At 44.4% G+C, this 12,982-nt stretch overlaps 2 long non-coding RNA genes across 4 annotated transcripts in view; one reads left to right on the forward strand and one right to left on the reverse strand.

Moving 5' to 3' along the window:
* The window catches only part of LOC137542007 (uncharacterized), a 256,415-nt gene that overhangs the window by 53,641 nt on the left and 189,792 nt on the right, over window positions 1-12,982 (forward strand). The gene's annotated exons all lie outside the window — the stretch shown is intronic.
* The window catches only part of LOC137542006 (uncharacterized), a 213,966-nt gene that overhangs the window by 27,204 nt on the left and 173,780 nt on the right, over window positions 1-12,982 (reverse strand). For both annotated transcript variants that reach the window (XR_011025324.1, XR_011025323.1), the window contains one exon: window positions 12,314-12,537. This is a non-coding gene — a long non-coding RNA (uncharacterized lncRNA). The remainder of the gene's footprint in view (window positions 1-12,313; window positions 12,538-12,982) is intronic.

Raw genomic sequence — 12,982 nt, forward strand, 5'->3', positions numbered from 1 at the left:
ACAGGTGGGTGGGATACATCACAGGTGGGTGGGATACATCACAGGTGGGGTACAGGTGGGTGGGATACATCACAGGTGGGTGGGATACATCACAGGTGGGGTACAGGTGGGTGGGATACATCACAGGTGGGGTACAGGTGGGTGGGATACATCACAGGTGGGTGGGATACATCACAGGTAGGGTACAGGTGGGTGGGATACATCACAGGTGGGTGGGATACATCACAGGTGGGGTACAGGTGGGTGGGATACATCACAGGTGGGGTACAGGTGGGTGGGATACATCACAGGTGGGTGGGATACATCACAGGTGGGGTACAGGTGGGTGGGGAACAGGTGGGTGGGCCACGGGTGGATGGGCAACACGTGGGTGACACAAATCAATAGCAAAAGTGGAATACATCACAAGCAAACAAAACCACAAGCCCCCCCAAACACTTCTAGTCACCATACCCTCTGTGGCTTGCTGTCTCTTGCTCAAGTTTTCAAAGCCCTCCACGTACAGCTTGGCAATTTTTTTCCACAGGCCTCTGCATTTTTTTACGTTGCTGTGGTCCGCATCCCCCTTGTCCCACAGGGCTGGTATCTGCTGCACCTGTAGGATGAGGTCTTCTGCTGTGTAGGGCCTCACCTCCTCGTTATCAGACATATCATCAGACATGTTGCTGCCAAAGAGCTCCAGCATGAAATCGCTGCTGCTCCACTCTGTGAACGCTGGGCCCATGTGGTCCCCATCCAAAATGGCCACTATACCATAGAAAAAGCATAGGAAGTGAGGTAGAACGTTCGGTTTTTATAGCCAGTGTGTTGTGCGCTCTCCGGTTCTCATTGGTTTGTATTGGCCGGATGCAACAGTCCGGCTCCGCTCCGGATACGCCTGCCGGAGGAGCCGGACCAAAAAATAGCGCATGTTGGATCCTATGCCGGATCCGGTCCGGCTCCGGTCCGGACGAAACGGACGCATAGACTTTCATTGCTATGCCGTGCGTCCGTTCCGTCCGTTCCGCATGCGGTCCGGCTCCGGCACGGCGATTCCGGATGGCGACCGCTAATGTGAACCGGGCCTTAACCTTTGAGTAATCTCGTGAGACCCCAGTCCCAGCACCTTTACTATTTACAATGCGCTATCATTTTTTAAAATAACTATAGATTCCTGTATTAGTCTGTAATCTATAATATATGGTAAATTGATCACGCAAAAACTCCAAACAGGGTGTGTGGTATATGTGTGACAGCCAGGAGTATATCTCTTCAAGCAAGTGGTTGTAGTAATACCAATGTCAGTGGGAAAGTTTCTTTTTGAAATTGTAAGTGTATGTGTTTTTATTTGCAAAGCGGACCTTAATAAAGTTCTGGACTGTAAGGCTGCAGGAGCCACCACCAACTACACTACACTTCACTAGCACCTGCTGCCACCTCCAACTACACTGCACTTCACTAACCCCTGCTGCCACCACCAACTACACTGCACTTCACTAACCCCTGCTGCCACCACCAACTACACTACACTTTACTAACCCCTGCTGCCACCACCAACTACACTACACTTCACTATCCCCTGCTGCCACCACCAACTACACTACACTTCACTAACTCCTGCTGCCACCACCAACTACAGTACACTTCACTAACCCCTGCTGCCACCACCAACTACACTACACTTCACTAGCCCCTGCTGCCACCACCAACTACACTACACTTCACTAACTCCTGCTGCCACCACCAACTACACTACACTTCACTAGTCCCTGCTGCCACCACCAACTACAGTACACTTCACTAACCCCTGCTGCCACCACCAACTACACTACACTTCACTAGCCCCTGCTGCCACCACCAACTACACTACACTTCACTAACCCCTGCTGCCACCACCAACTACACTACACTTCACTAGCCCCTGCTGCCACCACCAACTACACTACACTTCACTAACTCATGCTGCCACCACCAACTACACTACACTTCACTAGCCCCTGCTGCCACCACCAACTACACTACACTTCACTAACCCCTGCTGCCACCACCAACTACACTGCACTTCACTAACCCCTGCTGCCACCACCAACTACACTACACTTCACTAACCCCTGCTGCCACCACCAACTACAGTAGACTTCACTAACCCCTGCTGCCACCACCAACTACACAATACTTCACTAGCACCTGCTGCCACCTCCAACTACACTGCACTTCACTAACCCCTGCTGCCACCACCAACTACACTACACTTCACTAACCCCTGCTGCCACCACCAACTACAGTACACTTCACTAACCCCTGCTGCCACCACCAACTACACTATACTTCACTATCCCCTGCTGCCACCACCAACTATACTACACTTCACTAACCCTTGCTGCCACCACCAACTACACTACACTAACTAACTAACTAACTAACCCATGAAATACCTGACCTGACCCTGTTGCGCTAACTTCTCCTCCTCTGTCTCGCTTTGGTCATCCAAAACAGCTGCTGTCCTTCCGGGTTACAGCGTCCTCCTTGGCACTTCCTGGTTACAGTTCCTCTACTGTGTGACCTGCAGTGCATCTGCGCCTTGCATCATGCGTGACCCCCGCACACCTGTGCTGAGGTCACACAGTGGAGGAACTGTTGGGGTTTCCTATTGGTTTCTCACTATACAATGGGATTCCTCAGAAATATCATGTACCATGCTGGCTGGTATAGGCTAGTATGGCAAAGCCCCACATAGGTAGGCTCAGCCACCCGGGCTATACTAGCCTGCATGCAGTACAAGGGCTTAAAAACAACTTTGGGGAGGGGGCTGTGTAATTTTTCTCCGTATTGTTGGTTGGAAGCTACAGTTCCAACAGTGAATGGTTGAATGGTTTTGTAATCAGATTTTAGATCTTGCCAGCAGTTAATGAAGGTGAGCTCAGCAATTGCATGGGGCCCTAGATGAGGAGACGGAGGGGCTAGTGAATGAAGCAATGGCTCTGCTAGATGATTGTAGGCGTTTATCACTGGGTTCACTCATGTCTGTGGGAGCAGTCATTTTTACATAACCCACTTAACAGCTCTGGATCTGAATTGCAGGCCTGTAAAGGAAAATGTAAGTAAGACAATGGTATACTCCACCTTTCCTCTACTTTGAAAGTTAATTCTAAATGAATGGTAACAGAGTCTTCAGGGATAAAGAAAATTCAGGATTTGATCATTATTTTGTCCAGAAGCCGAGGGTTAATATGCTCAACATCGTCTTGCGTCTTTTACCTAGACAATGCTTCATTCTGGTGACAAACTCCATCCATCTTACAACAGGACCGGATTCCTTCCCTCTCCCTCATTTTTCCTGTCCCTCCATAAATCCTGGTTCATTTAATTAATCTCACTTCTGCTGCAGGCTTCATAACACCAGCCTCCTCAAGCACACGCAAAATTAATTTATCTGTTTACGGCCATCGCATCTGAGGATACTTTACATCTGTCATAATTACGCTTACATGCACACACATGGGGCATCATGGAGTGTGCCAGTTTTAGAGAACACATGCAGCACCTTGACTCAGTATGGCTTGGGGGGGAGTCCTCATTGTTTGTAAGGGATTTAATATTTGCTCATCCCTGTCTGTGGTCTGTTTTGGCTCTGTATGTATGTATGTTCACATTATAGCCCTGACCTTGCTGTCCTTTCTGTCATGCTGGATGGGAAGATTACGTAGTAAAAGCTATGGGAGGGAACAGCTGATGTGCACAGGTGGGATTCCAGCCTTGTAGTAGGACTATTGTAGCCTCACACTCTGTCTCTGCTTTCTCTCAGCTGTCTCTTGTTCCCATGAACCCTAACACTTTACGCTTACATATCTCTAATAACTCTATGCATACCAGGAAACCTATTTACTTATAGCAGTCTTGCTAGCTATGATGTTATTCTTAGGTCGCATTCATATTGGTGATTTATTAAGTTGTGACAGTAATGACACTTAAAGGAGGTGATTACAATCCTCAATGGACTCAACAGGCATTACAGCTATCTAATATAACATCTTACTTAAGATACATTTAAGCTAATGCATCCCTTCATTTTTACTAAAGGGAAACACCAAACAGTTAGAAAACTAAGTAACATTTTGCTCAGTTTTTTTTATGCAGTTAACAAAAAATATTATTGGCACATAGAACAAAATACTGCTTAAGGGCTTGTTCACACTATGAGCCTGTGCAGATTTTTTTAAGCTCTGGCGATTTTAGAAATCGCCCTAAAAGCACTTGTGCAATGATTCCCTATGAGAGTGTCCATATATGAGCGGTTCGATTACGATCCGCTTCCACAAGTGCTGCCTCTACCATTTTCTGAGCGCTTTGGCTCAATGGAAGGTATAGGGAAATCGCTAAGCGCTTGAAAAAGCGCTTTGTAAAGCGATTTTCCTAGCGCTTTTAAGAATAAATACATTGGGCTTGATTCACTGAAGCGTGATAACTGCTATCACAGCAGTTACCTTGCGGTCTGCCGCGCACACCGCTTTGCGCATGCAAAGCATTACTCCGTGTGATAAAGGCAGGTTTGCGCGTGATCACTCGCTTGGTTCAAGCTTATTCTTCAACATTACCTCTACATTTTAAACTGGTTTTAATTGGCTTTTTATTTATGGACAACTCCAAACTATCGATAGTGTTGTTGTCCTGTTATTTAATTGATTTATTTTTTCAATACTCAGTTTCTATCATGCTGGTACAGACTAACCAACAAGCTCATGGTGAACCAGAGCTAGAAGTGTGTAAAGGGCTACAATGGTCTTAAAACCCTCTTACCAAAATGCTATGGAAAACAAAAGTTTGCTTTCTTAAAACAGAAATAATTTGCAATAATTTAGGTTGGAATGAGCTTGAGATGTCTCCCAGGGCATCACTGCTGAATATATGCAAATTAACCATTGTTGCCCTAAGAAGCTAAACACACCTCCAGATTTGCTGGAATGCAATGATGTGTCATTTTGTTAATTTGTACAGAGCCATAATAATCCAACATGCATACAGACTGTTTCGGATTGGTTGATCCTCATCAGGCTCTGTACAAATTAACAAGCTGACACATCATTGCATTCCAGCAGATCTGGAGGTGTGTTTAGCTTCTAAAGGCAACAATGGTTAATTTGCATATATTCAGCAGTGAGGCTCTGGGAGACATCTGGAAGCTAACTCCAACCTGAATTATCGCAAATTCTTTCTGTTTTAAGAAAGCATTCTTTTGTTTTCCATATCTTGCTGGTAAACCTCAACAAATTTGTCAGTATTAGTGGCAGAGCTCAGTGCTCCAAACAGCATTGCTCTTGTCTGCATAATAGCCAGTTACAGTACACCTGAGCACAAATCCTGTGACTTCAGGAAAACCAGTTAAAACACTACACAATAAGCAACCAGGGAAGATGGGGAAAGATCTTTTGATCAAGTTGTGCAATCTGATACTAGCTGCAGCCATCGAGGGCACTTTGGCTTAAACCATGGTCTGCCGACATAGCATCAAAACAGAACTTATGAACAATCCATGTAATGGATCTTTCTTATTTTGTCCCAGAATGGAAGAAGCCGTCAAGAGGGTCACTGGGGGAAGTCTGTCATGATTCCTCAGGAGCACAGACCCTGGAGGCAAAGATTTTTTTTAAAAAAGTTCCAATCTCATTTCTGGGATACCGGGGCATACAAGCCAGGAAGTGAGTACAAGAGGAGTTCTGTGTTGAAGGCAATCAAAAGCACATTCTTTACTAAGAAAACTCCAGAAAAAAATCTGAAAATTTGTCCACTCATGTCTGAGTAGAAGGGTGTCTTTCTGGCAGGTATGGGTGGAAAATAAAAAACTCCCTTGAGCAATCTCAACTGTCAGGCGGGTCACTCATGGTGCTGTAAGTCTCCTTCTTTGAACATATTTCCAATAAAGGTTCCAAAACATCCCACCAAATTCTGTATGTTACCAAACCTCTAGATCAGGGCATGATCAGATAGGGTCTAGTTTCCAAGAAGTTAGAGGTTGTGTACTTCACTTTATTTTTTTGTGAAGAAAAAGTCTGGATACTGCCACCCAGTCACAGACCTTAAAGAACAAGCGACACCCATGCTAACCTAAAAATAAAAACACATATATCAGTAGATAAATACTACTTCTACTTGCATAACAGATGTATTGTGCTATCTACGTAATGATTCCTGTGAATTTTATAAATGAAAAGCAGAAAATCCAACTCTAGGCAGTGGCCATCTTGCCAAGCTAATGCTGACATCATTTCCTCCCTGACTCTTGTTTCCCCCGCCCCCTCCCTTCTCTTGCTCATTGTGTATTCATTAGCTGCCCTCCTGTGAGAGATCGCGGAAAAGCCGCCTCATGTGCTACTGAGCAGGCGGCTGATTCCGCTTCCAGTGCGGCGGTTTGCACGCAGAAGCGTGTGTCTGGCAGCAGGGCAGAACGCGGAAAAGCCGCCGCATGCAACAACAGTAAGGCGGCTGGTTCCGCGTCCAGCGCGGCGGTTTGCACGCGGCAGCGTGTGTCTGGTGTGGCTGAGTCTGTTAGTGCACATAGGCTTAGGAATACACGCGCCCGCGCTGAGAGGCAGAATTCTTATACTAAGCAGGAAGAGTCAGCTGACCAGGCCGATCAGCTGACTCCATAACAGGATACTATTGGTTGAGCAATTAGGGGTGGTGCTGGAGAGCACTACTCCATATATAGTCCCTGCTGGTCACTTGCAAGTTGTCTGCCGTTGCGATCACTACGTGAAAGCACTCAAACCTAGTTACATCCTTCAGTGTGTTTGAACCAGGTGGACCTGGGATTTCACACTTAGCCAGATTATTTGAATTGTATTCTGTTTATGCTTAAGCTAGTTCCAGGGTGTAGAGACCAATGACTTCACACCCAGCTTAGGGAACTGTGTTATCATCTGTGTTTTACCTTCAGACTAGTTCCGGGGTGTAGAGACCAAGGACCTCAAACCCAGCTTAGGGAACTGTACTACCATCTCTGTTATATTTCAGACTAGTTCTGGGGTGTAGAGACCAAGGACCTCACACCCAGCTTAGGGAACTGTACTACCATCTCTGTTATATTTCAGACTAATTCCAGGGTGCTGAGACCACGGACCTCGCACTCAGTCTAGGGAACTGTATTATCATCTGTATATTCTCCAGACTAGTTCCGGGGTGCTGAGACCAAGGACCTCACACCCAGAATAGGCATTGTTTGATATATGTTATGACTTATAGCTTTTCTGACTACTCCTCTGTCTTCTGATTCGGTACCTCGCATATCTGATATTCCGTTGCCAGACCCTGCTTGACTTGGATACCGAATCAGCCTTCTGTCTTTGTACTTTATCTGTCAGTGTGTTGCCGACCCGGCGTGCCCGACCTCGAGAGCTATCTCTCCCCTTAAGAGATAGTCTCCAGATCAGATAGTGACATCCACCTTTAGGTGTCACTCATTCTCTGGCCCTTCCTGTCTCCAGCCTGACTCCTCCCCTTGGAGAGCCTCAGGCTGCTGGAAGGTTCCTGTGCTCCCAGAGCAGTGTCTCTTTACTGTTATATTGCCTGCTCAGCAGGTGCATCACTCAAAGTATTACTGTTACACCAAACACTCACATACCTATTGGTGTCCAGAGGTTAGCAATATATCTGTATTATCGGTGATTCTGCAGATCATCAATAATCGGATATATATCAGCATTCTTGGTGATACTGCAGATCACCAATAATCAGATTCTCTCTGCGTGCTGACACCAATCGTTACACTTCCTCCCAGAGTCTTCAGACACTCCCACTGAGGTGTTTACTAGAAACTACACTGTTTTATCCTCCAATCCCTGAGTCACCTCAGCCTTGCTTGTAAACACAAGTGAGCAGAGGTGTTTCAGATAAGAAAGCTGGGCAGGGGAATGAATGGAAGAGGAGGAATATATTATAGATAAAAATAACTCCCGGCATTCAACTCTTTGGCACTGTTTGGCACTAGGGCCAGTACTCATAAAGTATGTGATAACTCCAAACCATAACAGTAGAAAAAGTTTTGCAAGTTTTGAATGCAGGATTTGCATCTTTATCACTTAATACACTCAGACCAGTTGGTGTTGAAATTTGATTTTTATGGTGACAATACCGCTTTAAGAGACTCAACCAATTTGTACTGTCAAAAAAAATTAAATATGAAATCTTTACAGATCATTCTATCCACCTAGTCTAAAAACTTTATGCTTTTCATCAATTTGCAAGACGCATAGCTGCGCATGCCTATTGACCAATTCAAAAGTATCTCAGATTTGCAATAGGAATTTGATGATATTCTCCTTGTAGCCCAGTCAGAGTCACTTCTATGGCTACACAGATTGAGAGCTCTCCAACTTCTACAGGACTTTGGGTAGTTGGAGAATTAATAAAAGGGCTAGTTGCAGCCAATGAGATCCTTCATATGCCTAGGAGCACACTTAAGCACCATCAGAAATCTGGATTGCCTTTATGTCTTTGGAGTTCTTTAAAGGGACTCTGGCCTCTAAAAATAAACGAAAATGGTATTCACCTAGGGCTTTCTTCAGCCCTCCGTAGTTCGGGAGGTCCCACGGTGTCCTCATGGCTCTTCTCCCGGTCTGTCCGCCGCATACCGCACCGGGGACACCTGCACTGGGTGTCTAGCTCCCACTTCCTGAACGGGGACGCTCTTTGCCATTACGCCGGCCGCTGCGTGCCATCACGGCGGCCGGCGTGACAGTACTGCGCACGCGCGATTTGACCGCGCATGCGCAGTACTGTCACGCTGGCCACCGTGATGACGCGCAGCGCCCGGCGTAATGATGAAGAGCGCCCCCGTTCAGGAAGTGGGAGCCCGACACCCGGGCCGGGTGTCGGTGGTGCGGTATGCGGCGGAGGGACCGGGACAGGAGCCAGGACCACGCTAGGGGACCTCCCGCCCTACGGTGGGCTGCAGAAAGCCCCAGGTGAGTACCATTTTTGTTTATTTTTAGAGCTCGGAGTGACTATCCCAATGGTCAAATGGGGCTATAAGCGTCTCACAATATTTCATCAGAGCTTTACACTTCTGTGGAACAAGTTCGGTGTAAAGCAGCCTATCCATATTTTTATAGCCACAAAGTGCTCCCTGCAGTGGTGGATGAGAACATCCAACCTCCAGAAAGGTTTTTCTCTTATCCCCAGCAAGTAGATAACCTTGTTAACAGATGCCAGACAGTCAGGTTGGGGAAAAGTTTGCCACAACTTGGTGGCCCAAGCTTCTTGGAATCCTTCTCAAAAATCTCCAACAATCTGGAGTTGAGAGCAGTTCATCTTGCTCTATTATTCTTCACTCAAAATCTCAAGAAACTAGCAGATTGCCTAAGATCGAACAACAACATGAGTGTAATGACACAGTGGCACGTAGATCTCAAGTCATAAAAATAATTAGTATCCCTAAAGTGCTGGAAAAATAACCTCTGACATCAAAATGCAGTCTATGTTCCTAGAATCCCAAACTCTTCGTCACTGAACTATTTTTCAACTACGGGTTTGCGGTTAGTGTCTTCAGGAAATTCATTTGTTTGTTTGCCTCATGTCACAATCACAAGCTTCAAGCATTGTTTTCCAAGTTTCCTGCAGGCTGTCCATGGGGACAGATGACCTTCTGCAGTGTTGGCCCTAATTTACACCTTTCCTCCTAGCCCACTAACCTTCAGATTTCTCAGGTGACTTAAAACAGAGAATTTCACGACAATAGCTATAAATCCACGCTGGCCCAAGAGGTATTGTAATCCTCTCCTATCTCAACAGAAAATGTGCCTGCCAAACGTCTTACTCAGTTCAAGATTTCCTAGTCAGGATAAATTTCTAGCCCAACCAAATGGCACCTGGTGGCCTGGAGGCTGAAAGGTTTAGGCTTCTTTAGATTGTAAGCACGCAAGGGCAGGGACCTCCTCCTATTGTTTCTTTGCTGCTGTAATTTATCATATGTACATGTACCAATTTTAGTGATATCTCAAACCGCATAAAAAACTATGTACAATATGTATTTATCCTTATATTGCTAATGTCATGATCACACAGTGTATTGCACTTCTCAAGTATATATGTTCCCCCAATATTTGTTTTGCACCATGTACAGTGCTACAGTTGGCACTATATAAATAAAAAATAATACTAATAATAATTCTCACTATCAGTTGATCCATACAATTAGCAGTTTTTCAAAACACATTTTCTCTTAAAGAGGAGCTGTTAGGTATAGGGTCTCAGAGAAAATAAACACATATATCAGTAGCTAAAGATTGGCTGTACTTACATTACATATGCATTTCACTGTCCACGTTTGGATTTCACAGAATTTGTATATAGTATATGCAGAGAATGATGCTCCTGACAGCTCATGGCAGGTTCCATGTTTGTGAAGCCAAATGTGTCGTCATGTCCTGCCTGCTTCTGATCACAGAACAGCTCATACTGAATAACACTAGTTTGCAGTGAATATTAATGAGCCATGTGGCTAGGAACAATAGCGGAATCCTGCAGTGTACGCTGCCCGGAGATTTATCTGTGCTGTGGCTGGACTGAGTTTTAGAAGCTGCTGAAACTTGATCCCGTCTTCTCCTTAGCAGCCGAGGGGAGGGCCCCAGAATGCTTTGCAGTATGTTATGCGGCTTGCGTCCAGCTTAGCTCTAAGCTTTGCTGATAAGCATACATCAAAGGTAAGATAGATCTTTATCTTCAGTAATGTCTTTTTGGCTTCCTTCTAAACTGTTTAACACAGGAGACTAGAGGTTTAAATTAGCTTCTGCAGCCTGACAGTTACTCTTTAAAGAAAACCTGAAATGAAAATGAAAAGCCAAAATAAGCATACACAAGTCATACTTACCTTCCATGTAGTCTACTCCTCATTGTCTTTCTCCTGTCCCGCATCCTATTTGTTCACTGTGATCAAGGGAATTTTCCGTCCTCCATTTTGAAAATGGCCATTACCCATAACAGCTTTCTGGTCAGCACACAGTTAAACTGTAACATCGCCCACTTGAACCATAGGGAAACATGGACATTACCTGGTACATCAGTTGTCCTATCAGCTATAACTGACAGCAACTGATATTTTATTGACAGCAACTGATATATTTCAGATCTGACAAAATATTGTCAGAAGAAAATGGTGAGCTTCTGAGAGGAACTGTTGGCAAGGTAACTATGTAATGTTCATTTGAAGTTACCTCATCTGTTTATTTTAAATATTTTTACTCAGTACAGGTTCTCTTTAATCATGAATTTGTAAACCAGTGAGACTGTAAACACAGTTGGTCAAGGTAGGTGGTTGTTTGGTAGTTAAAAACCAACCCATAACAGCTATGATGGGCAGTTACTCAACTCAACCTCCCTAAAAATTCTGAGATCTGTTGTTGTGGCGCAGTGTACCCACGTTACAACAGTATTCTGTACTCGGTAAAGTGGTGCAGAAGACGTTAGAGCTAGAAAAAGTTAAGATTTTTGCATCTTTGAAGCAGGGGTACCAGAACAAGCAGGGTAAATATTGGTTATAGCTGGTACCACGGGACCAACTGTTCAGTGGAAGATTCAAAGAGTTTACTAGATTTAAATTTGTTTGTTTTAAATAAAAGTATAGGTACAGTAAAAAAAAATATATACAACATGCATTCATGAACTTGTAAACATTTAAGATTTAGTAGTAAACTTGACTAAAAACAGTATAGTTTTTTATGTTATTTCTATGCAACATGGCTAAACTGTTAAATGTAAGATTCACAGTATAATACCCATTGCAGTATCAAGAACTCCAGTGGAAAAAGTGGCCACCTTTTAAGGCCTGTTTTACACATGGCCATTGCGTTGCAATGCTCTGCCCTATCATATAGCACCGCAATGCAAAAAACTTAATTCATATGAACCTGCGGCAGAGTGTGCCGACAGGGTAATATGCATAGCGCAGTCCCACGCACGCCCCTCGCCTAGTGACCTACTCACTGCTGGACAGGAAGTATTTCACTGGGATTCCAGGGTTTCCTCATCGTATTCACGTTGTTTCCCGCATGCGCGCTGCACCTTAACATGGTGGTCCTTTAAAAACGAACAATCGCCGTGGGTGGCCTGCGGCATGAAACTTTGTTTAATGATTCTTTGTTAAACTGTGTTACACAATATGATAAACAATTGTTTGCCGCAAAAAAATAATCTGCAAAATTGTGGTGTGGTTATGGACCTTTACTGTGGAATTAGTTGTGCTCACTTGACTTATTTTCTTGATTCCCTAGGGTCAGTGGTTATTCAGAATATTTCACTCAAACCATCCTTTGTTCAGTTTGACTTGTTGCTGGCTACTTACCTATTTCTTGTAATCTGAAACATATGGGGTTTTGAAGCGTAGAATGGAGCCATGTAAAGCTGTTGATAGCAGTTTTCCTTTGTGGTATGGAAAAGACTACGGGACCTTCTTCAATCTGTCAGACCTAGGCTACAGCACATATTCTCTTTTGACGTTACTGGACATTACCCTTTTGTGAGGTTGACAAGCTATCTTCCTGTCCTGCTCATTTCTTGTCAATCATTCTATGGAGAAGCAGATAAAATATTAACCAACAGTCAGTGAATCAAATTGCTGACTACTACATAAAGATTTCACAGCACTGCCGTGTACCCAACACTGCTATAGATGCCACAAACAAATGACACACAATGCCATTAACATGCTGAACCAAAGTGCTGCTGATGACTGTGCCTTACTATTTCATGTTGCATAGATATAGTTTACTTTGTACTTATTTATATATTTATTTATTTTGCGTAGATAGTGGTGACACATTTTCTGCTGCTCTTTACAAAGAACACTGACCAATATCACTCACTGTTCCATAACACAGCTCACATTCTAATGTCCCCACCTGGATAAATCAGGTGACCTTTCTAATATGTTTTTATGTTCCGAAAGCAATATGGAGCACATCGAGAAAACACACACAATAATAATTGTGACATTTGTTTTCTCCTGTCGGAC

Source organism: Hyperolius riggenbachi, chromosome 12 (assembly GCF_040937935.1).
Source record: "Hyperolius riggenbachi isolate aHypRig1 chromosome 12, aHypRig1.pri, whole genome shotgun sequence".
Classification (NCBI taxonomy): Eukaryota; Metazoa; Chordata; class Amphibia; order Anura; family Hyperoliidae; genus Hyperolius; species Hyperolius riggenbachi.